General features: G+C 35.8%; 1 long non-coding RNA gene across 1 annotated transcript; it reads right to left on the reverse strand.

The window, feature by feature from the left end:
* Positions 1 to 3,146: 3,146 nt before the first annotated feature.
* On the reverse strand, positions 3,147 to 20,982 carry LOC148803116 (uncharacterized). Its single transcript, XR_016081234.1, has 4 exons — positions 19,699 to 20,982; positions 5,175 to 5,236; positions 3,354 to 3,405; positions 3,147 to 3,258 (listed from the first exon to the last, which is right to left on the reverse strand). It is a non-coding gene; the product is annotated as an uncharacterized LOC148803116 (long non-coding RNA).
* Between the last annotated feature and the right edge of the window lie 4,798 nt (positions 20,983 to 25,780).

Raw genomic sequence — 25,780 nt, forward strand, 5'->3', positions numbered from 1 at the left:
TCCGAATCGGAATTGTTCTTACCACCGGTTGCTGGGTTGATGATTTGGCCATTCGGTTCAAATGAATGGCCTGTTTTGATAAAAATTTAAAAATAATTAAAATAAAAACCGTTGAATGAGTCGAAGAGGTTGATGGTTTGATCGTGTAGATTAATGGGTTACTGACTGATTCAACAGTTTTTTTGTTAAGATTGGATTTGGAGTAAAATAAAATCGGTTGTTTGAACGATTCCCAGGCCAAACAATTTCACTGTCTGGGTCAACATAGGATCAAAACTAACCCATATTAGTATGAATTCAACATTTTGGGCTTCTTATGGCTGGCTCCCAATTGGACTAAAAATGTTAGCTCATATTAGTATGAATTCAAGTCTAACTTAGTTTCTTTAACTCAAATTAAAAGTAACCCATCTTAAGATTGATGTATGTCCCATTATTGGAGATAAAAGTGAGTTGTTGATTACAAACTAAACTAAATAAAATCTCATAAATGAAATAACAAATCTAACCTAATTTTTACCATGTAGATAGATAGTGAATCATAAATTCATTTTCAAATGTTAAAAAAGGGTTCAACTATGCTACCGAATAACTATTAAACCATCATAAAAATGATAATCAATCAGGTGGTATTTATCAAAATTTACGAGGAAAGGGGTATTAATTATTTGAAAACCCTTTCGATATCATGATTTCTGGTAGCATCTATACCCAATCTATTTTGATGTAGCCCAAATCGTATCCAATCCTTTCACCCGATAAATACATCTATATGGGTTATACTCAAGTATAAATATATAGATTCATTTTGAGTTGGGATCTCCTGCCAATTAACATAACATGTTCCAACACCCTACCAATGAGATCTGACACCGCACATTTCACCATGAGATTAGGACCCACCATAAAAGTGAGACCTGTCATTCATGGGACGTGTGGTTTTAGATCATGTTGGTAGGGTGTTGGAAAATATATTATTGGCAGGAGATCTAAACTCACCCATTTTACTAAACTGACTTTATTACTAAAATCTTATCAAGTATCATGTTTTCAACCCATTGTTAATTGGACAAGTATGTTGGGTGACCTGTTGCTTATTCAAGTTTCTAGATCCATTAATTTAGTCCATAAAACATTTACTTAAAGGAAAAACAAATAAACAAACAGACATTGGCTCAACCAATGACCTTGTGATACATTTGGTTGAACCATTGAACTATTTTCCCCACTTAACATGTTAGTTGTTAGATATTAAAATCCTTTTTTTTTTATAATTTTATCCATTTCCATCATTAATAATAATAATCCTCATTTACCATACTTATTTTTGTTTAATATGATAAATACATAAAATCAAAAACATGATTATAATTTTTTGTACTTTTCCATTCAAAAACATAATTATAATATTAATAAAAACATGATTACACATAAATACATGATTTATGACATCATGGGCCCAAATAGATGAACTGCTAATGGACCACGTGCCAAGATGGTTAAAGTGTTGATGAATGTATGTAATATAAGAATTTTTATTAATATTATATATGATAATTATTTGTTTGAATTAATTGTTTTATTATAAGCAATATAGCTCACATATAAACTTCACAATATAAATTTTATTAAACCGTACAAATATGACTCAATCCCCATTAAAAAAAAAAGCCCTGGTATTGCACTAAAGCCAGACATTGCATAAAAAGACTTGGTAACTTTGGGGAGTTCTGGCTCAATAATGACTTTGGGCATTATTGCACATAGGCCTGGTGTCTCGTGCAAGCTCCATGCTCAATATCAAAATAAAGGCTAAAAAGCCGAACTGGTAACTCTAGGGGGTTCTAGCTCAATGGTAATCCCAAAAGAATCTCATGCCTTAATGGCTTGATACACATCAAATGGCTCCATGCCCCACAAAAACAAAAGGCTTTGCAACTCACAAAATAAAGGCTTTGTGCCTCAAAAAGCTCAATGTTATTACAAAAAAAGGCTCCATGTCTCAAAAATCAATGCTATTACAAAAGACTTTGTACCTCAAGAAACCTCAATGTTATTTTTCCTCAAGAAAGCTTAAGCATTCAAACTTCAAATTCTAATATTTTTCTCATTTTCTCGTTCCTCATGGGGATCTGCCAAGGACAGAGCAGGGACAGGAATGATTTTTCCCCCACGGGGACAGTGATGGGGAAATTTTCATCCCCGTTGGCGGGGACAGGGATAACACTCCCCACCCCACGAGGATCCCCACTAATAAAATTATAAAATTAACCTTATATAAATACCCGATAAGACCCTTCTGATCCTTCCAAAACACCATAAAACATAAAAACCTAAATTTCAGCCCCAAAGCCCCTAGATCTATTGCTAAATATGCCTGACACCCATCTAATGGCCCTGATCAACCCTCATTTACATCCCGTCCCTTAGATCAAACACAACCATCAGACCTAAGACCTCCCGAAATACCTACCCATCAAACTTCAACTCATAACACTACAAGAAAAATCGGCTTTAGCAACGGACAAAACCGTTGCAAAAAGATACGAAAAACCGTTGCTAAAGGCTATAACAACGGTTTAGCCACGGTTTTTTGTCAGTGGCGGATATTGGAGTGGCTAAAACCTATAGCCACGAATATTGTACACCATGGCTACAAATGTACATATAGCCACGATTTTAACCATTGCTAATTAAAAATTTTATTGCAACGAATTTATTTTATACCGTTGCTACAAATTGCTATAGCAACGGTTTTAGCCGTGGCTATAGAATATGGTTTATTGATGAATAAGTAGAAATACCAATGGTTTTAGGTAAAACCATCGCTACAAGAATTAGCTATTCTTTTGTATTGCCACGGTTTTTTGCATTAATGATTGCTATAAAAATCTTATACCTATGGTCAGGGTCAAAAACTGATGTCATAGAATGGCCGTTACAAAATATAACCATTCCTAAAATTGTTGTTGTATGGCACTTTTAGCAACGGTTTGATATTAAAAGTTTATTTCTCATTTAAATTTTAAAGGAATGCCATTACAAAAGAATTAATTTTACCTGTTCTTGTATGATAAAACCTATACAAATTTACACAAAATATTTGTAGTAGTATTTGTTCAATATACACATTTAATAAATTTTTTCATCACCAAAAAAGAAAACAGAATTAACAAAATTATCCTCGTTGCAACTGAACATTAGCTTATATGCACGCGCATCATACTCAAGACCTTCGCTTTGGATCATAACTTTGGTCTGTCAAGTTCAAAAATGAACACATAAGCATTGATGTAAATAATTAGCTATATAAATTAAATAATGTAAGAGTTTTATATGCATTATACACTTACCATTGATTTAACCCATGCGATGTGAGATCCAAGTGCATCTCCAAGAATTACCCTAGAAAAAAATCCAAGGGAACCAAAATCAAGATGGGGCAACAAAGAAAGCAATTCATGTTGGAGAAGAAACATAGACATACCCAAAATTACCCTAGAATTACCCTAGAAAGCAATTCATCAAGATGGGGCAACAAGAATTACCCTAGAATTAATTTTACCTAACCCAAAATTATCAGATTGAAAAGAAACATAGACATACCCAGTTTCAATGGATAGTGCAACAAATTGGTTCATGATCTCTGCTGATTTAGAAAACAAGTTTTTTTTTTTTAAACATCAAGATGAAAACCATGAAAGAGCATTTTGATATTAAAAAAGAAATATCAAAATTATATAGCAATAGCAAAGAATTTTGGGTTAGGTAAGGGGAAGGTTATTCTTTTCTATTCACTACTTTAATAGGAAAGCACATAGTACAGTGCAAGATCAACAGAGTTAAGCCAAAAGTTTGACACATATGACCAATAGGGGTGTTATTGTTGAGATTGTTTTGATTTTCAGAGGCAGGCATCTCCAGGTGTCCTTAGTTCAGGTGCAACCTGAACAATTGGGAGGTGGAGGCCTGTTCGCAGTTGTTGAGACTCCTAAGTGGGGTTCATGTCCAGCCTTCTATGCCTGACCATAGAACATGAATTGGTATCAAATCTGGTTGACATTTACTCAAATGTTAGTTTCCTCTTTTGATGTTTATTTTTTAGATAAGAACCAATAGAAACCAAATTTAGGACTGAACTTTCTTCTAGATGGGCCATGTCCCATGTGTTCCATTCATAATTTATACATGCCTTGGGTCCACCATTTCTCGTTGGTAACATAATTGCTATCTTATCTACAAATCTTCAACTTTTGACCAAATGGCCCAATAGTGCCATGGATCCCTTTCAGATTAAAGGTTGTTCTATTTAAGAAACTGTTGTGTTGACATCTCATAATTAGTGAGGGTAAAAAGGTATTTATATTCAAATATATTTTTTAGTTGAAAACACAAATTAGGACCTGAATTAGCAAAGGTGACATGTGCAAAGACTCCCAAAACAGCCCAGGCTATTTTTAAAAAATAGCCAAAGTGAACTCCCTATTATTTCCTTCACAGTTTCCTTGTGACCTAATCTAAAATGTTAGGGGATGTAGACCCCTGGTTCCTACCTATCTGTTCTTTCTGCCTTAATAAAATGTCTCAGCTTTAAAGGAATAAGAGAATATTATCATAGTACATAACCTGAATCTTAACAGATGAGATCTCTATTATTTTGAGATGACTTGCTCGGCTCCAGTTCTTCCACTTGTCCACATTGCTGATGAGTCATGATTTTGTCTCATGCTTTCAAAGAATTGTAGCTTGTGGGGACTAAGTAAAGCCCCATGCAAGAATCAAAACCTTTGTTCTTGCATTCTATTAGAGCTAATAGTGTTTTTTTTTCAATATTTCATCATCATCATCATCCTTTAAGCCTCACCCCAATTATATAGGGTTAGTTGCATGGATCCTATTTTGTTTAGTATCATATCCATTGCAGATTTTATTGAACCCCTAAATCATTTCTTACTACTTTAACCCATAATAGTGGAAATAATTCGATCTAAAAAAATTATTTCTCTACATTTTTGCTATCAAAGTCATAGCTTTCGAATAAAATCCAAAACAACTGAAGTTAAATTGTTCTAATGTGATGGACCATATGATATCTAGCCATATGGATCTTAAAATTTAAGAACAAACAAAACATAGACAACTCTTTATGCAATTAAATACATGTTGTCACTTACATCCTTTTCCAAAGGTATCTAAATTCACTGAATCCATGTAAAACACCTTGTGAATGTAAGTCCTACAAATTGACATCAATCAACATAAGTAAATAATATTAAGGAAAGAAAGACAACTAGATGTTCCATCCATCTACCATCTTAGATTATTTTTGTAGATAAATAACTATAAAAAGTAAATTAATGCAATAAATCAATCCAAACCAATCAAATTGTTATAATTATTGTAAAACAGTTGCAAGTCCGGTAATACTTATGGAGCAGAGTATTGGACAGTCACGAAGCAACATATCTAAAAAAACAAGTGTAGAAGAAACACATGCACCAAGATGGATAAGACAATGAGTGGAAAGCTAGAAAGAAATGATTGTTTATGAAGTCATTAGAAGAGATCTAAGAATAACTCAAATAGATGATAAAATGGGAAAAGTGGACTAAGATGGTTTGATCACATGCATAGAAGACCGGCTCTCTACCAAATAAATAAATAAATAAAAATGACCAGCTCCAACAACTATTAGAAGTGATTTTTCCAAGCTGAAAAGAATAGAATGATTAGGGACAAAACAAAAAATACATTAATTAATTGAAGTAATAAGAACCTAAGAATTGATTTAAGCATTCACAAGTTAACAATTGATAAAACACTGAATAATTTAATCACTCACAAGCTATATTCATAGCTTAGCCCTTATAGTTGGGAGTTGGGACAAGACTTAGATAATAATGATTATGATGAATTGATGAATCTAAAAGTAAACCATATTTTTTTCTCAAATCACAAAGTTAATTTGCTTTATATTCTATATGTATATATGCTGGATATGCATGTATATATGATAGGTGGTGATGGCTCATGCCATACATGTATTTCTCAGAGGACCTAGCGCTTGCCATCATACCAACTCACCTTCTAATGCACACCCAAATCAGCAAAATCAGCCTATAACATCACATTAGATCCACCTTGTTTTTATGCAAAAAGACCTATTTGTAGTCGGTGGAATCCCTTGTATAATTATCGAGTACTCGTTGAGGTTGGGGATTTGTGATCAGATTGAAAGTAGTCCTATGCTGAATGGATGTCACAAGATAGACTTGAATGGCTTGCTATGTTGCTACCCAATTTTCTCCCATGGTCTGCACTTTTTATTTTTTTCTTTCTATCTTGCATTGAAAATTACTATGATACATTATTTAGTTGTGTTGGGTACCATTCGAATTTCTTATGTAACCTTTCAGGGTTGATCAATACAAATTGATGAGAAAGATGAGTTGTCACTTACATAAGGGAGTCACTTCAACTGGAAAAAAAATAAAAAAAAGCATGTATAGACTCATCATTGCTGTTTAGAGTTGAAATATCAAATTTTATGTTTCAAGTAACAACACTCTATATTGGTCATATTTTAACATCAATTGGTATTGATTAACCCCAAACACATAAGCCTCCTTAAGAGTAGGGGGTGTGGAGGAAGGAGGAAGAAGTGGAATGGGGGATTTCATTTTTCTTTATTTTTAATAAAAATATTTTATATTTAGAAGGGTAAAGATGCATAACACTAGGGTTTTGAAATTGATTATACCAGAAAATTTCATAATTATATTCATATCCTTGTTTAATGATTCCTATTGCTTAGCCACATGGTTCCCCATCTTAAACTACCTTCATCTAGGACGTGAGCTACTTCTATTGTCTTGGAATCACAATATTTTACCTTATTACCATATGAAAAATCTTTTCCTATATCATGTGCATACACGTTTGGTGTGTGAAGAGTTTCTCTAAAGCTTTGCAAATTATAAAAACTTACCACTTGGAAATTACCATGAAATCCCAATAAATAGTAACATTACTAATAATAGAAGAACCACAGAAATGAGTAAATCTAATTGCATTTCTCAAGGAAAAAACAATATCTTAATCATTCTTATTTAAAAGACTCTATTCTTGTCTTCCATTTTGTGGTTGTTAAAGGTGACTACAGTAGAGCTAGATAAGAGACTTTTCTTTTAAACAAGGCCAAACAAGGTTTACCCAAGGTTCAAAATATCGATACAGTCTGATATGCCAGATGGGACGTATCGGCCTGCACCGGAGCTCTTTATTTTTTTGGTTCTTTTTCTTTGAAACTGGTTCAGGGGGTTGGTTTAAGGTCGGTCTACCCCCTGAAATAGGTTGGACCCCGAAACACTAAGTGTAGGGGCATATCAAAGGGGCCTTGATATGACATTTATCGGCCAATACACCCCCTCCCCCCCCCCCCCCAATATGTGACAAAATTATAATCCTTGGGCTTACCATGATAGTTCTTTTTGAATAGGTTGGCTCTTGATGTTGAATATCTCCATATCTCCATACTGATAAAAAAAATCTCCATATATCTCCATGCAACTGATTAAATGGTGCTACTATCTGTACCAAACTTCTAGAATGTATGATTATGGAAACAAATTTGTACCATGAACTAGATTACATGTTATACACAATAACCATATTTGTAGAATGTTTAGGACTCAAGTGTACAAGGGGATTAGTTGTAGGGGCAATTGACCAAAGTGTTCTGTTCATTTTTTTTATTGGATGTTCTCTTCACTATTATAGAGTTCAATGTTCATAGTCCAGATGAAGTTTGCCTTTTGTTCGACAAGAAAACATAAGAATTCTTCTTTCCCTTTTCTTAAAAAAAATATCAAATTTTCCAAGCTTTTTGTCCTATTTATTAGGCATAATTCTGTTGAGTAACCAAATAAGAGATGTCCTACCTAGTACAAAACATACTAGTTCATAGGCCTTATAGTACGATCGAGCAATTTAGGCAAGCTAGTGTATGCCAAACTTGCAAAATAAATTCTATAGAGCAAAGAACTAAGGACTAACATAATGTTTATGATGTGTTCTAAACAGTGTAAAGAATTAAGGAGTAAGAATTAGCAAGACCATTTAAAGCTGATCAACTAATAGGCTTGGCAGTCAAGGCCTAGGCAGTCTAGTACAAACAAAACCCAAGACCCGGTCAGCTATCCAAGTTACCATTTCACTAGTTCAACCACCAGGATTAACAATAGTGTACAACCACTGATTGTAACTGTTAATGTGATTTCAATGTAACTTGATGTATTAAAACTGTTTCACAAGAGTAATTTGATACCTAAGTATGTACCTAACAACAAAAGAAAAAACAAATGATCATAGCAAAGAATATGTACCTAACTCTGTCATAAAAATGGGAGTGATGCCTCCAGACCTGCAACACAATAACAATAGAGTCAAAAGATTAAAATAAATAGAAACAATAGAATTATCTACCACTACATTAGAACATACAACCTAGTCATTTGAGACCCCTTGCATTTTTTCTCCTTTGTTTTTTCATAAACTCCCGTTTTCTAGACATGGTGATAGGGATATAGAGACACTGTGAGACTATGTATCACTAGTACACTACAGAGGATCTAAAGCTTGGTAGGGGACCATATTAATAAGATTCCAAAAATGTTGTCTTTCCCAAAACAATTAAACTAAGCATGAAAACAATTAGACATGTGAAACAGAAACAAATAGATCAATTAAACTAAAGGGGAATAAATTCCCTCACCTTCTTTTCAATTACTTTGGATAGATAAGTAGATATTCAACCTGGTCTAGCCTATTTAAGCACAATGTTCTAATTAATAGATTTTAAATAATAATAAGCAATACAAAAGAACATGATGACTCAATGACTCGGTATACCTTTATCTAAAAAATGTCAAAGTTGATGCATTACATTGAGTCATTGGCATAGTTTTGTCATAGATTGGCAGATGAAACCAAAAAAGAAAACCCTAAATAATCAGAATTTGTAAGGTGATAACAAGTGTTTAGTGGCTGTCATCTAACCTGATTCTTTTATGCAACAATGGTGTTGCTATGCCTCTATGGTTTTCCTTCTTAGATGATAAGATAGATAATAGAGGCTTGGAACCAAATGAAGATTTCTTCTCCAACGTTGACAGTTTGGCACCAAATGGAGGTGCCTGTTATCTTCCACAAACTTGCTTTGTTCTTTACGAAAGCAATAACTACCTCTGAATGTCATTCAATCTGCAAACATTTATAGTTAAGAGATTTAGCCAGTCTTAGATCATGCAACACTGCCCATTATTCTACTCGAAAAGAGTCATATATGTCCTTCCTAATTCCTAAATACTCCTAATTCCAGATAGTCCTAGGTTCCCTATGCTCCACCCAGTCACCCATCAAAGATATCTTATTTTATTCAAATTGGGTGTTTGCAATATTGTTGCTTATTTGATTCTTACCGATGATGAGAAAGATTGTTTGACCATGAAAAGCCTCCACAATTTTAAACCAATGGAAAATTTGTTGATGCCAAAAGGCACTGATTGTAATGAACTTTCCATTTGTTTGGCCATGAACATCTTAGAAACATAGGTGGTGCTAGACATGGATATCATCTATTGGACAAAACGGTTCCAACTAATTTAACATTTTAAATTTTTTTGTTTGATTTTTAAATTGCTAAGAAATAAAGTTTTATTTTATAGAAAACCAATTAACCAAGACAAGTGGCTACCTACTAAAATTGAATGAAAAGCACACAAAGAAAATATAGATTTTGGGATTCGCCACTAAAATAGTAATCTATTCATCATATGAATGCAAACACCCAAATTAGTTGATTATACGATTTTCCACTGACAAATGGTTGCCTACCAAAACTTAGAATCATAGGAGGCAAAAAAGTAAACTCAGTTGACATTTTCTTGCAAGATAGAAGACAAAGTAGATTTTATTAGGATGTATCGATCAGAAAACACAAATCCCAAATAATAAATCATATAAACCCATAATTAAGATACAAATTAATGGGTAAGGAAAAATAATGAGGAAGTTGATGAGATGTTACCTTGGTCTTGGTCTCAATGTAGACAATGAGAGAACAGACCCTGTTGACAGACTGCCAACGAGCCATTCACTGACAAATGGATTGAAGAAATGCAAGCTGAGAGGTGCCAATCTCTCAAAATGACCCTATTGGGAGTTGCTCTCTCACAAGGTAAAGATTAGTTGCCCAGTAATGGACTTTGTTGATGATGGATTCCATTTTTTTCAGAGAGAGTGAGAACGAGTTCGACTGATAGAGAGTTGGGGCAAGTTCAGATGTGTAAGAGAGAGAGAGAAAGAGTGAAGATGATAGCTGAGAAAGACGTGGGAGCAAGAATGCACGCAAGCCAAAGTTTTTAGATTTTAGAATCTGCGCAAATTAAATTGCCACGGTTTAACATTTTCTTCATAAAAAATGAGGATGTATTGTAACGATTTAATTAAAAACCGTCTGAATAAATTACATTTAAGCCACGACCAGGAAACCGTGAACAGAATGCATACAAAAAACAGGAATATTGCTACGGATGGTATATTCTATTGCTATATATAGTATTTTAGCCACGATTTTTGGTCCATTGCAGGAAAAACCATGGTTAAAAACGGTTTTTCTTGTAGTGTGATTCCTCCGTTTACTGCAAAATTTTCATTTTGAGCTTTCTCATTAACATAAACACTTACAACCCAAATTCCCTTGATCCTAATCCCTTTGAATAAATCAAACCATATCATTGAACTCCGAACACACCAAAATACCTCCCCATAAATTTTCAACTCAATTTCGCCCATTTACCCATCCATCGAGTTGAGGTTCCATTTCAGACCCTCTTGTGAACCCGATTTTCCACAATCCTAATACTCCAAAACCAATCAAACATCACCACCAGATCTCGGACATCCTAAAACCCTACCAATGAAATTTTACCTAAAACTACCTTTGCTGATTTCCTAACATATAGTGAATTTCTAATTTGCATCATTGGCTTAACATGATTTTTGTTGATTTCTCGGCTTATAGAGGGTTTTCTGATTTCATCACGACATAATGTATTTTTCTCATCATAAATATGTTAAAAAATTGCATCATGGCATAACATGAACTTTGCTGATTTCCCAGCATATAGTGGATTTTCTTATTTGCATCGCAGAATAACACACTTTTCTCATCATAAATGTTTTAAATTTTGCACCATGGCATATCATGGGTTAGAATGACCTTTGACTTTTATTGCTTCCTAGCATACATTGGATTGTTATTTGCATTGCGGCATAAAACATCTTTTAACGTTGAGTGTATTTGCATCATGGCATAGCATGATTCTTGTTGATTTTTTTGTTTATAATGGATTATTGATTACATCGCGACATAATGTGCATTTCATCATCATCAGCATTATTATTTCTAATCGTATCAAAGCATACGATAATAATAATAATAAAAATAATAATAATAATAAATAACAATAACAGTGTGATAGCAGGTTCATCATTTGTTAGCATGGGGCAACATGTTTAGAGACGTCACAATCTTTGACCATTCCCATATTGTACTGAATTTTCATATCTCCCCATCATCCTCAAGGATCACAAATGAAAATAATAACTTAAAGTATCATGTTTGCGCTCTCATTGGATTCATTAATGGTTTTGTTGGAGTTTTTGAGCATAAACTACTCTTATATTAAAGGATGTTTCTCACCTATCTAAAAAGAAGTTACACTATATCAACCACAAGACCTTTGCCAAGTCTTCGAAGTGTTTCACTAAAATCTTTTAAAATGTTTTCAAAAAAAAGATAAAAAATGATGATGAAAAATAGTTGTCATGGTTTTTGGTGATTACGTTTTGTAATCTTGTTTTGTCTATTTTCGATTTGTTGTTTTCTTTATGGAAAATATGCATTGATTCCATAAGGTTTATGATACCTAGGAGGAGTCACTTTGTCAAAAGTATTCACATGATGTGTTGTTTTTATTACTGTTTTCGATTTTATTTTCTTTCTTTACGTCAAATGTACCCTAATTTTGTAAAGTTTTTAATACCTAAGAGGGGTCATTTTCACATTATTAACCGCTTTTAATGTTGTTTTCATTGTTGTTTTCTTCACGGAAAATATACCCTGATTCCACAAGGTTTCTAATACTTAAGAGGGGTTATTTTGTCAAAAATAAATAGTTTTCACATTATATGTTGTTGTCCTTGTTTTCCTTTATGGAAAATATACCTTGATTCCATAAGATTTCTGATACCTAGGAGGGGTCACTTCGCCCAAAGTAAATAGTTTTTGCATTATAAGTTGTTTTGATGTTTTTTCTTTACGGTAAATGTACCCTGGTTCCATAAGGTTTTCGTTACCTAGAAGGAGTTGCTTTGCCAAAATTAATTACCTTTCACATGTTGAATTGCTTTCAATGTTGTTTTTATTTGTTTTAAATGCCTTCCTTTATGACAAAAATACCATGATTCCATAAGGTTTTTGATACCTAGGAGGGCACATTTTGCTAAAAATAAATAGTTTTCACATTCTAAGTTGCTTTTATTGTTTTCATTTACGGCAAATATACCCCAAGTCTGTAATGTTTCTGATAACTAGGTGTCACTTCACCATAATTAATTAGTTATCCCATTATAAGTTATTTTTATGTTGTTCTTTACAAAAACTATACCCTTATTCCAAAGGTTCTTGATACCTAAGAGGGGTCACTTTGCCAAGAATAGAATGACAAGTACATGATAGAATGATGCACGTGGGAACTTTTCTCCTTCACCACCATAAAACCCACAAAACCCGAATTTCAACAAAAAAAAACCCTCAAATCCACCTTAAACCAGCCTGACCTCAATCTGATGGCCCTGATCAACACTCATTTACACCTCGTCTCTAAGATCAGATACCACCACCATTGAACCCTAGATACACCAAAACACCCACTAATGAAGTTTTAACCCAAGATTCCTTCATTTACCCTTCTATCAAATCAAGATTCCCTTTCAAGCCCTCTCGTCAGCCTAAAACACCTGCAACCCAGACCCCTTGATCCAAACACATTTGAACCAATTAGACCATATAATTGAACCCTAAACACAACAAAACATCCACCCATGAAGTTTCAACCCAAGATTCCTCCATTTACCCCTTCATCAAGCCAAGATTCAATTTTAAACCCTATCAAAGACCAAAACTCCCATGATCATAACCCTCCAAAACCAATCAGACATCACCATCAAATTCCATACATCCTAGAATCCCTACATGTAAAATTTCACCTTAATCTACACTTAATCATCCCTCCAATGCACTAATATTCTGTTTCAAACCTTTATATTGACCAAATCAAGATCCTTCCAGATTTGCTTGATCCAGGCCCATTTGGGTCAATTTGACCCTACCAATCAACCTAAAATGCTCAAAATCCCTACCCTGTGAAATTTCAACAAAAAATACCCTTGTTTGCCCCTTCATTGTACAAAGATTCTATTCTGAAGCTCTAGGTCGACTGGATATCTCACCCTCCAAATCTGCCTAATCTAGGCCTAGTTGGGCCAATCTAACCCTACCAATCAACCTAGAATGCTCAAAAACCCTCCCTGCCAAATTTCAACCAAAAATACCCTTGTTTACCCACTCATCTAAAAAAAATTTGTTTTGGTTAATCTCGTTATCCCGCACAGACAAAACCACTCTTTACACTCAGACCCATCTCAACCCTTTGATCTTTGACCAAGAACACTCACATTGGATTAGAATCCTAGTTTGACCCATTAAACTGAATTTAACCAAAATTTCTTGAAATTATAAAAATACACCATAACTTCCCTAAATATACGAAATTTCCATTATATCCTATTAGAAATTCAAAACTAAGTTTCAAACTGAAGCTAATGCAAAGAGATTACTGTACATCTGCTCCACTCAATGCAAGCGGCGGTGACCTCCCTCCATCGGATCCCTCTTCTCTCTTTCACTCTTTCGGTCTCTCGTGTGAACATCCCAATTGTTTTGGGGTTCGTTCCATGGCTGAAACTTGATGGAGCCACTACCCATCTATGTGAAAGACATAGGAGTGGTGGGCCTTCCATGTTCAAAATACCAAAGAAAACAAAAGACTCTCATACCTAAGGTTGCTATCTAGAAATCTAATGGGAGGAACAGGGAAGGTATTGATTACCCTTCTCCCTTGATTTGTGTAGGATATCATTCCCATTACCTTTCAGAGAAAATTCTCCTAAATTCATAGAAAAGAAAAACAATAAAAAAAAAGAAATGAATGAATTAAGGATTGATTTTCATAGACCTTTCGAAATCTCCCTTTGAAGTAGGGTTGCTCATGGTTCGGTTAACCAAACCGTGGGCTATTTTTTCAAACCGAATCGATCTGATTGATTTTTTAAATATCCAAACCGAAATTGAACTGATCCAATTAGTTAACCGGTTAACCGCGGTTCGGTTTTTTGGTTTTTTTATGCACTTAAAATAAAAAAAAAAACTAAAACTATCACAGTCGGTGGTTATTGCCGGTGCCGTTGGAATGGTGGTTGTTGTCGAGTGTCGCCTAAAGTGAGAGATGGCATTTGGCAGAGACGTAAAGAGGAGTGGTGAGAGAGAGAGAGAGAAGAGAGATACAAATGGCGTTCCCGGCGAGGCAGTGACCGGCGTTGCCACTTGGTGCTATCGCCTGTCGTATTACTAGTGGTTGGCACAGGCCGCATGGTTGCTTGGTGGTTGCTATCAAAGAAGACAAGAAGTTAGAAGAGATAAGAGAACTGAGACCAAGGTGTAGAGAGGAGAGGTGAGAGATACAGATGACGCTGCCAATGAGGTGGAAACCAATGTTGCCACTTGGTGTTGTTGCCTGTCATACTGTTGGTGGTTGGCGCAAGCCACACAGTTTCTTAGTGGTTGCTATCGAAGAAGACAAGAAGTTAGAAGAGTTAAGATAGATCTAAGAGAGTGAGAGAGAAAAAAAGAGAAGGGGCAGTCAGTCTGGGGAAAGACAAGATTGCCGATTTTCAAAAAAAAAAAATCGGTAGGCTAAAATTCTCTCAAACCGTTGAGTTTGATTTTCAAAAAAATATAATATAATATAATATATATAATATTATATAAATATATATTATTGTATATATATCAGTCAATTCGGTTAACTACCGATTTTTTTAAATGGTTAATCGAAATCGAACCGAAACTATCAATTTTTTAAGAAAATCAAACCGACCGATTCGGTTAACCAATTTAACCCCAAAATTTACTCCCAATGGAGGGGTGGCCACTGCAAATTTATTAATATTCAAGAAAAAACCTCGAGGGGGGGGGGGGGGAGGGGGACATAAGGCCTTACCCCTCAAATCTATACAGAGGAAACCCAACTCATATAAACATCAAGTGTCCCAGAAACCTACGGTCAACAAATTCTCAAAAAATGAAGTCCTAAACCATTTGTGGTAACCAAGTTCTGGACGTGGGAAGGAAGAATTTCTATGCAATCATAAACAATTTTCGCAGAAGTTAAGCAACCAAGCTTTGCAAGAGCATCTGTCGGTTGATTAGCCTCTCTATATGTATGTACACAAAAGAATTTCAATCTACTCCTAAGCTCCTGTACTTGAGAAAACCAAAACCAAAGCTTCCAAGAGACTGTACAAACTTCGTTGAGTACATCAATCAAGATTTTGGAGACTCACTCAACCATAATCTTATTTAATCCTAAAGCAACAACATGGTTTAACCCATCTAGCAAAGTCATAGCTTCCACAACCAATTTAGTTTCAGTACCATAAGTGTTAGAGAAGGCATAGACAAAACCATTCCTTCCAATTCTAATAAGACCACCTCCACCACAGGGGCCGGGATTTCCTCTGTAAGCCCTATCAACATTAAGTTTCATAAAGCTCTCTGAAACAACCATTAAATGAACCACTTTAATGTTCCTTCCTCTGATCGGTTGGATCTGTAACCCCAGTCCTTGCAAAGAGAGATGCTGGTTGTTGTTCACCTTATGGGTCAAAATTAACGAGGAAGAAACCTCATGTAACCATCGCACTACCACCCAAATTACCAATTTTGAGCATCTGAATTTATTTTCCATCTTGCACCTATTCCTCTCTTTCCAAATCTCCCAAACAACAAAGCATGCTATCAGCCCCACCACAACAACCCATTGATTCCTAGCGATATAGCTAAAAACCAACAAGAGAGAAGCTCCTTAATACTCTCATTCCCCCTGAAAGGCAACCCTAACATTGCAATGAAGAAGATCCACACTTTTTGAGCTAAACAACCATGCGCCAACACTTGATTCATGTCCTCTTCCGAAGGGTAACAACAACACACACATCTGGAAGCTAGTGGAATTCCTACCTCTTTAATATCAACATCCACACCGACCTTCCCTACCATAATTCTCCAGATAAGGAAACTTATCTTGGTTGGTACTAGAGTATTCCACACCACCTTGGACCAATTTAGAGAAAGATGAATAGTCCTATAAAAGGACCAAGCCGAATTTAAAGTAAATTCCCCCTTTGCCTCAGTTAGCCATACAATTCTGTTGTGGTAGTTGGAGAGCCTCACACCAAACCCCTGAATACTGTTAAGGACATCTTCCTCTAGAAAACTACAAACCTGATCCAGATGCCAAACCCCTTCTTCATTTATGACATCACAAACCGCAGCTGCAAGTTCAAGCCTTCATGCTAAATGACTTTATCAATCAAGGGGCCATCCATAGTCCACCTATCAAACAAAAAACTGATTGCTTCTCTACCCACCATCCATCTTGAAAGTTGAACCAAATCACCTCTTAGTTCCAAATTTACCTTCCAAGTCCGGAAAGTGTAGTAAGGAAGGACGGCTGTATAAAAATGTTCATGTTTCAGAACCTTGGCTTTAAAGAATTCAGCCCATAAAGAATTATGATAAAGCACCCGCCATAAAGCCTTCATCTGAAGAGCGTTATGAACATCATATAAACTTTTAATTTGGAGGCCCCCTTCAGTGAAAGGTCTCAAAATTTTCTCCCATGCTACCCTGTAAAGAGAGTTATTGAGTAAAACTCACTCTATGGGTGAGGTGTAGAGGAGAGGATACCTCATGAATCCATCGCACAATTACCCAAATCACCATAATGGAGCATCTGAATTTATTTTCCATTCTGCACCTATTTCTTTCCTTCCAGATTTTCTACACTGCAAAACAATGAAATCAGCCCAACTGTAACAGCCCATTGGTTTTTTTCCTGAGGCTATTGAAAACCAAACAGAGAGGAGCTCCTTAATACTCTCATTACCCCTGAAGGGAAGCCCAAACAATCTGCTAAAGAAAAGCCAAACTTTTTGAGTAAACAGCCATGCACCAACAAATGATTAACATTCTCCTCTAAGTGATCACGACAGCAGACACATCTAGATACAAAAGGGATCCCCAGCTCCTTTATATCAGAGTCCAACCCTACCTTCCCCACCATAAGTTTCCTGACAAAGAAGCTTATCTTGGTGGGCAATGGAGAATTCCAAACTGCCTTGTACCAATCCACTGTTGGATGAGCATCCCTATAGAAGGACCAAGTTGTTTTAACAAAGAACTCTCCTTTCGTTTCAGGAAACCAAACTATCTTGTCTTGGCTGTTAGAGAACTTCACACCTGACCTTTGAATCTGTTGGAGAGTCTCATCCTTAAGAAACCCCCTAACCTGATCCAGACTCCAAATTCCTGCCTCATCAATAACATCAAAAACTCTCAACTGCAAATTCAAACCATCAAGTTGAATGACTTTCTCATTTAAAGGACCATCCATGGTCCAATTTTCAAGATAGATCTAAGTAGGGCTTTTCAAGGTAATGTTAACCAGAATTATTAATCACCAGAAATAGAATGTTTGTTGACAGTACATACGCTTTTTTAGAGACAAAATAGAATGTTTGTTCAAGCAAACAAGTGATTCTTCTCCCAAAACAAGTGTCCCATCATGAGATGCAAGTGAGCATAGGCAAAACAAATTATCCTAACCATATCTTACTAGGAATACAAAAAAGAACAATTTAAATCATTCATTGACAGTCCTAGAAAATTCAGCCTAAATGCATGCAAACCAAAACACCAACAGTCCAAAGGGATTCAGCCTATATGCATGCCAACCTAACCATTAATAGTCCAATAAATTCAGCTAATTATGCATGCAGTCCTAAGCATTAACATTCCAAGAGAATCCAGCTCTTATTTATGCAAATAAAACTTTTAACAGTGCAAAGAAATTCAACCCAAGTGCATGCAAATAAAATCATTAACAGTCCAAGAAAATGCAAATCATATGCAAGCAAACAAAACCATAAACAATTCAAGAAAATTTAGATTATGTGTATGCAAGTAAAACCATTAACGGTACAAGAAAATTCAGCTTATGAATATGCAAACAAACCCTTAACAATCCCAAAGAATTCAAGCACACAAGAAAACAAAATCTTAAGAAAAAGTCAAGAGAGCAATATGTAGGCTCAAGCATACTTTCTTGACTCAAGGGGAGAAGGGAATGACATACACACACCTTTCCATTCCTAGTGGAGTTGCCATTTTGTGAACATCCCAATTGTTTTGGGGTTCATTCTATCGCTAAAATGTGACGGAGCCGCCACCCATCTATGTGAAAGACATGGGAGTGGTGGTCCTCCCATGTTCAAAATACCAAAGAAAATAAAAGACTCTCATACCCAAGGTAGCTATCTAGGCATCTAATGGGAGGGAGAGGGAAGGTATTAAGAACCCCTCTCCCTTGATTTGTGTAGGATGCCATTCCCATTACCGTTTAGACAAAATTCTCCTAAATTCATAGAAAAGAAAAGCAATCAAAAAAGAAATGAATGGATTGAAGATTGATTTTCATAGACCTTTTGAAATCTCCCTTTGAAGCAATGTGAGGTAGGGATCTCCCCTCCCCAACTTTTTTTATTCAAAGGGAAATTCTACAACTAACATCTCTTTTGGAACCACTAGGCAGAAGCAAAATAATTGGGAGATCTCCTCCCAATTCTTTTTCATTCCCTCACAGACTTCTTACTATTAGATGTATTTTGAGAATTAATCCTCAATCCCTCCACTCTATTAGTTCAAGAAACACAAAACTTATCCCAAGAAACAAATTAAATCCAATACAGGGGAAAGAACACCATATTCCTACTAGAAGTAAGAGAGACAAAAAGAAAAAAAAAGCACTAGGAAGCAATGTCGATATGGAGCACTTTTGCCAACAAGGGCACTAACTTGAGGGTGAAATCATGCATTTGAGAGAAACGGTCCTACCCTTACTCCCTACAATGAACTAATTAGCAAGAAAAACGAAAATAAAAAAATAGAGGAATTAATAAAAACACCAAGGCCGAAATCCTACAACCTATCTTCATGCATTCTAGAAAAAGAGATGACCATACAAAGACATAATACATATAATTTTAGCCTAGACTATTTTACTGCACCAATGCACAAAGATAATAGCAAAGCAAACTTAAGTAACCAAAATATTAATCTATATTAGAGAGGTTGCAAATACACCTCTATGTGGCTTTCTTCCAAATGGTTGAGGGGCCATATTGGAGTGTTTTAAAGACCAAATGGACTGATGATAATGGAGGGACTTCTTATACCTTTGGCACTAAAGAAAATCCAAAAATATGATGATGAACTCAGGGGGTCAGTGCTCCAACCTTTGTGCTGAACCGAATGGGAGCTTCCTTGTTTCTTTTTCCTCTAGCTTCTCACTTCTTCTTGCTACCAACAAACTGTGACTAATGTAGACTTCTTTTTTTTCTTTATTATTTCCTCCCTTGTGACAGCTCTTGGAAGAAAAGATAGAGTGGGGATGAGAAGAGAGAAAGGAGTTCGGTTGAGAACTTGGTAGTGCAAGGGGGAAAGGGAGGGAGAGAGGAGAGGAAGAGATTTTCGTTCTCAAACTTTTGGGACATTGGTGAGGGTCAAGAGTAATGGTTTGGTCGAAATTTTAGTGGAGAATAAAGAGGGGTTTTGTCTAGGTTCGAAATTTTCTCATCCTTGGAGTCAAAATGGTTCTCTTTTCTTTCTTGTGTAAGTCCCCTTCTTGAAAAAAGCTTTACACTTTTATAGGGTTTTTACATGTTCTAAGGAGATTGGTGGGGCCTGATCGAGTTTCTAGAGTGTGAGAAGTGGGTTGGAGAGGGGATCGAGCAAAAATCAGGTGCTAACATCTCTCTCTCCCTCTCTCTCACACCCCTTTCTCTAATTCCTCTCTCTCTCTCTATACATCATCTCAACCATGGCTCAAGTCATTCTCCTGCTGTCACTTGCCAGAGCAACATATTTAAATTTAACCGGCAATATTGAACCTTTTTTCCTCCTATCTCCGCCGCAATTCTCATCATTCCTCTTCACTAACCTCATCCTCCCCATCACTTCTCACTTCCCCAGCCAATCGTCGATTCCCTGTTCAGTTTTCCTCATTGGTTAAACAAAGTCTCCAGTCGTAGTGGCAACTCAAGCAATCCAACTTTCTCTTGGTTATTAATGTGATCTACAGTCGGAACATTGCCATCTTGCTTCAACTTTGAGGTTACAAGCCCCCTTAGTCGCCATTACTACCCAAAGAGAACAATCTAAGAGTTTTTTTAACGAGATCTCCCATGTTGCATTGTTATATGGGCTAACTGGCAGTTATGTTGGGTGTTGGAGCCGGTGACAAAGCTTTATGCTGAGCCTGACTCTGTAAAGTCTCTGCAATCAACCCAATTCTATCAAAGTTTCTCACCAGATGTTTTGATTGTCACCTAGATCATTGTTCTATTTCTCGTTTGCTTTTCTTTTTTTCGTATTGTTTTCTTTCAAAAATAATGTTTGGTTAGCTTAGATGATTGTTGATTCGTTAGGATATTTATTTCATTACTTTTCATCTACATGAATTCGGATTGAGCAATTATTTAATTTGGCCTCTTGGGATTATGACTGAAAATCACCTTTCCATCTTAGTTGTTCAATGTCCCTCACACCGGAGTCGAAGAAGACAACCAACCTGAACATCCCGTAAATAAGATGTTTTGGCTACATCTAGAAAAACATAAGCTAATAGGTGTTGTGTGAAAAATGTAAAAAGGAAAAGGAATGGGGAGATGATGATCGGGAAATAAAACATAGCTCATCTTTGATTAGGTCTCTTTACAGATTGGGAGAATGAAGAGGGGTGCCAATTGTAGAAAAATAAAACAATTTTGAAAAAAAAATATTAGTGATAGAAAAGATAATAATAAAAGGTATAAAATAATAAAAAATTGAAAATCTTTAATAATAGGTGTGTTCAACAGATCAAGGTTTTCCAGTTTGATAGATATGATTTATTCATAGGGGAGAATAAGTCATTGTAAGAAATAAAAAAATAAATAAGTAAATGAAAAAACAAAAAAGAAGAATAAATAAAAGGCATAAAAGTATTAAAATTCAAAAAATAATAAAAAGTGAAAAAAAGAAAGCATAAAAAAATCCATAAAATAGTTAAAATTAAATATGGTTCCATAAGAAAATAACAAAAAAATATAAAAAATAAAATAAAATAATTTGGGGGAAACTCTTGTAGTGTTTTGTTCTTCATTTGTTTTACTCTATTACAATCTTAGTTAATTGATTAATTATTTATTTTGTGCTTGTACTTGTTCGGGGATCCCATGTGGGCCATACCTATTAGACTTAGGAGAGGGGTGCCTAACCCCTTCCCTCTCCCATCCAAGTCTTATCTGGACATATTCAACTAATGCCTCAAGACTTAGAGACACTACGAATGAAAACTGGTTCTTTTTTTGCAATTCCCAGAGGTCTCATCACCTCCATTTCCTCAACTGATATGTGTCGACTCCAATTAATCCCAAGTAAGTTGTTTTCCGACACTCACAATCATTGCTAAGCAAGTGTGGTAAATCACTAGCCTTACAATTTTTGGTCCTAAAAAAGAGTGATGCTTCTATTTTAGAATGGTGGAATTGTTTAATTAAAATGGTAGAACGAAATTTACTTGAAAAAATGCTGCATTATTCTTTGGATGGTTTGGAAAATTAGAAATAATAAAATTTTCAACAACAAATGTGTCTCTTCACCTACTTTGGTTGGACATGCTTTATTTATCTTTTTGTTTTTTTTGGAGATTAGTAACGTTTTTAGTCCTTGGTCGATTCCTTCTATGCCTAATGTTGGGAGCAAGTACGTAGAAATGCCTGAAAGTGGGGGATATCAAAATCAAATTTGATGCTTTCCAGAATAAGGACGGGGCTTGCTCAATTGCTTGCATTGCTAACAATCATTTTAAGGAATTGCTAGATGTAAAGACCTGTTTTATTGGGATTAACTCTATTTAATCTTATCAAATAGAGATCATTGTTGATGATCTCGTGTCTGAAGAATCAATGTTAGATCCCAATGAGATTAAAGGTTATCGTGGAGGAATTTTCGAGATTGGTCAAGTCTTTGGAGCTTGATGTGGTGTACATGTATTATTTTAGGGAAGCAAATCCATTTGTGGAGGGTTGATGTATAAAGCTTTGTCGAATAAATGAAACCCCCTCCCTTTTAACCTCATGCCCTTTTTAGTGAGTTAGTTTTCATTTGTTCGTGTGATGTTTGGAGCCGAACTACCCTCTACCACTGACTTTTGATAAAATGTGGAGACCCATCATGTTGAAAAGCCTTCAATTTGGTTTTATTAGAGTAAATTTTGATGCTCAGCTATATGGATTGATTGGGAAGCCTACAACAATATTTAGGTAATGTTCATGATATTAAAGCTTTTAAGCTTCATACCATCATTCTCAATTTGGCTAGGCTTGGATTGTTTGAGAGACGAGTGTCTTATCGCATCGTGAAGCAAATCAAGGCGAATTGAATTGATTCCCTTCTCCAACCATAATTTCTTTCTATGGATTCTCTTCTTAATCTCATCGGAATTCGCTTTGATTCTCGCATTTGGGAACTTGGTGATCACTAAAGAGTCCACACCGCCACCACTGATGATTGGTAAGGCTATATTCACCACTCCTTATTAACTCTCTCTGTCAGTCCTGCATCGACTGCAAAGCTGGCCCTCTCTCACTCTGTTGTTACTCCAACACCTTCTAGGCCATCTGCTGAATTGCTAATAATTCCATCTCCGAAGAAGGTGGCTTTGTTGTCGGTTCAGCCTCTCTACCCCTATAGTTTGATGAAGTCGCCCGAGGTTCAAATTTCAAAAGCACCGTATTTGTTGTGGAATAGAAGTCAAATATCTTTTCCTTTCTGATAACTCCTTGAAGTCTCTCTCTCTCTCTTTCTCTTTCTCTATGAAGCGTGAGGTCTAACTGGCAACATGGCTGAATAATGTTTGAGAAATGGGGAAAAAATAAAAGAAAGGGAAATTATCTAAAATTCACCATGAATTTTTAGCATTTCTCTTAATCTCACCATAACTTTTCAAAATGTCCAAGAACCTCATGTCAGAATCTTGGCATTAAACAAACTAACGAGTGTTGATGGATTAACCATTTTACCCTTTTGTTATATTCGACCCATTTTTCAATATTTCAAAAATATCCTTGTTATTATTCGACCCAAAACCCATTTTTCAGCTTCCTTGGAATACTTTCAAGCAGCACAATGAGAGCAAAACGTCTCTCAACAAGTAGAAATCTTATATATAATGTAGTTGGGCACTTAAGGGCATTTTAGTCAAAAAAATATGTTTAATAAGGCTGGATCACTATTCAGGGGTAGTTTTGTCATGAAAAATGCATTTATGCTGATGTGGACAACTTCAATAGTGCTCTAACGAATGGTGAATTTTGGAAAACAAAAGCTCACTAATATGGGGTTCCCTGAACATTTTGAAAAGTTATGATTAGTTTAAGAGAAATGTTGAAAAGTAACGGTGAGTTTTAGATAACTTCCCCTAAAGAAAAAACATAGGGATCTCTAACACCTGTAAGTACAACATCCACCGCACATCAAGAATATCTATCATGAATTTAACATGCAACTACAAGAGATATTCCATTGTTATGGTCGGAAGTCATATTATCAAGGTGTATACATGATTTTTGCTATTAAGAGATTCGGACTCGAGGTTAAAGAGAATTTCTAACAATATGAGACATGTTGCTAGTGAACCTGGGCCTCATGCCTATGGATAATTCGGATTTGATCCTCTAGGCTCGTCCTCACAGTCCCTTGCAGTCATGCATAGAGAATATCTCGCATGAAAAAAAAAACATGTTAGCATGGAGAGAAATGTTCCAATGCACAACTACAAAAGGCTATGAGGATGGTTCTACGAGGACCAAATCCAATCTCGTATATGAAAGATGTTTAACTCCTAATTAGTTACATAAATAGGTTTACACTCTTGTATCATAGTATACGGATATAGATAGATTGATGGTTTGTCACAAAAATCTTAAGATGCAAAAACTGCAATTTTCATAGTTTCCATAACAGAAAAACTCATACGATGCAAGAAGCCAAGAACAAACCAGTGAGTACACATGGGACTGAGACACACCATAAAAGTGAGACCCTTCATGTATGAGACAGGTGGTGTCATATCACGTTAGAAGGGTGTTGGAACATATTTTGATGGTAGGAGATCCCAACCCAACAACATAGGAAAGAAACGTTCCAATTTTTATGAAAAACAATATTAAATAGACTCCCTGATTAGCTATAAGGCCATTAGTGGTTTGTTGAGTTATTGGCCAATTTTGCTTATTTTTATTTACATAATTCAGTTAGGAAGTTATTGGGCCTTAGGCCCATTAGTTTTTGTTAAGTTATTTCTTTTCAGTTACTTACAAGTAGCCGACCCACTAAGGGCAAACTTGTACTTGTACATTCTTTTTATGAAGTATATAAATTAAAAGGGAAGAGAGCGGCCAGAATTAATTCCTTTTGGTTTCCTCTCATTCTATTCTACTTCTTCTTCTCTTCCTTTCTTACTGAAACTTTTCGTCTCCATCTTCTTTCTTCTTTCATAAAGTTTATTTCAAAACAACTATCAAGATTTTCTACTTGGTATCAGAGCACATCAAAGACTTCTTGAGCTGCTCCATCATGCAGCCCCAGATCGACCGACTACATGGTGAGGTGAAATGCTGATCGAAGACCACAGGTAAGCCCTTTTTTTTGTGGATCTGCAATTCCTTGTAGCTGGTCTAGGTTTTTCACCAAAATCGGGAAGAACTGGAGAAACGGAGAGAGTCCTATTTTAGTAGAACTCTTCATTTTTTACCTACAAAGTGGCACCCTACTTTTTAGGGTTCCTTGGAGTTTCCTGAAAGGGGCGGTTCAAGTTCATCCTTATTTGGAGGCCTCTAGAGGGAGTGGTTGCTTCTTCTCTCTCTTCTCCTGCTCCTGCGAAAAAGGAATCTTTGGAGGGAGGAGCTTCTGGGGTACCAGAAGGGTGTTTGTGGTGCCTGAAGGAGATAAATACCTATTTTTTCATCTCAAAGTGATTTTCTAACCCTTTTTTGGGGAATAATGAAGGGCCATAGAGTTAAAAACAAACTGGGGAGTGAAATGGGACAAGGAGGAGGAGGTGCTGGAGACCTTTTCGGGGATAGGACAATCACTACAATTATGTTAAATGGTACGAACTACTTAGAATGGTCACAATATGCAAAGATGGCCATTGGTGCTCATGGGAAGTTGGGGTATGTCACCAATGAGGAAGTGAAACTCGAGACTAACTAC

This window comes from Nelumbo nucifera, chromosome 1, assembly GCF_055504915.1.
Source record: "Nelumbo nucifera cultivar China Antique chromosome 1, China Antique-T2T, whole genome shotgun sequence".
NCBI classification, from domain to species: Eukaryota; Viridiplantae; Streptophyta; class Magnoliopsida; order Proteales; family Nelumbonaceae; genus Nelumbo; species Nelumbo nucifera.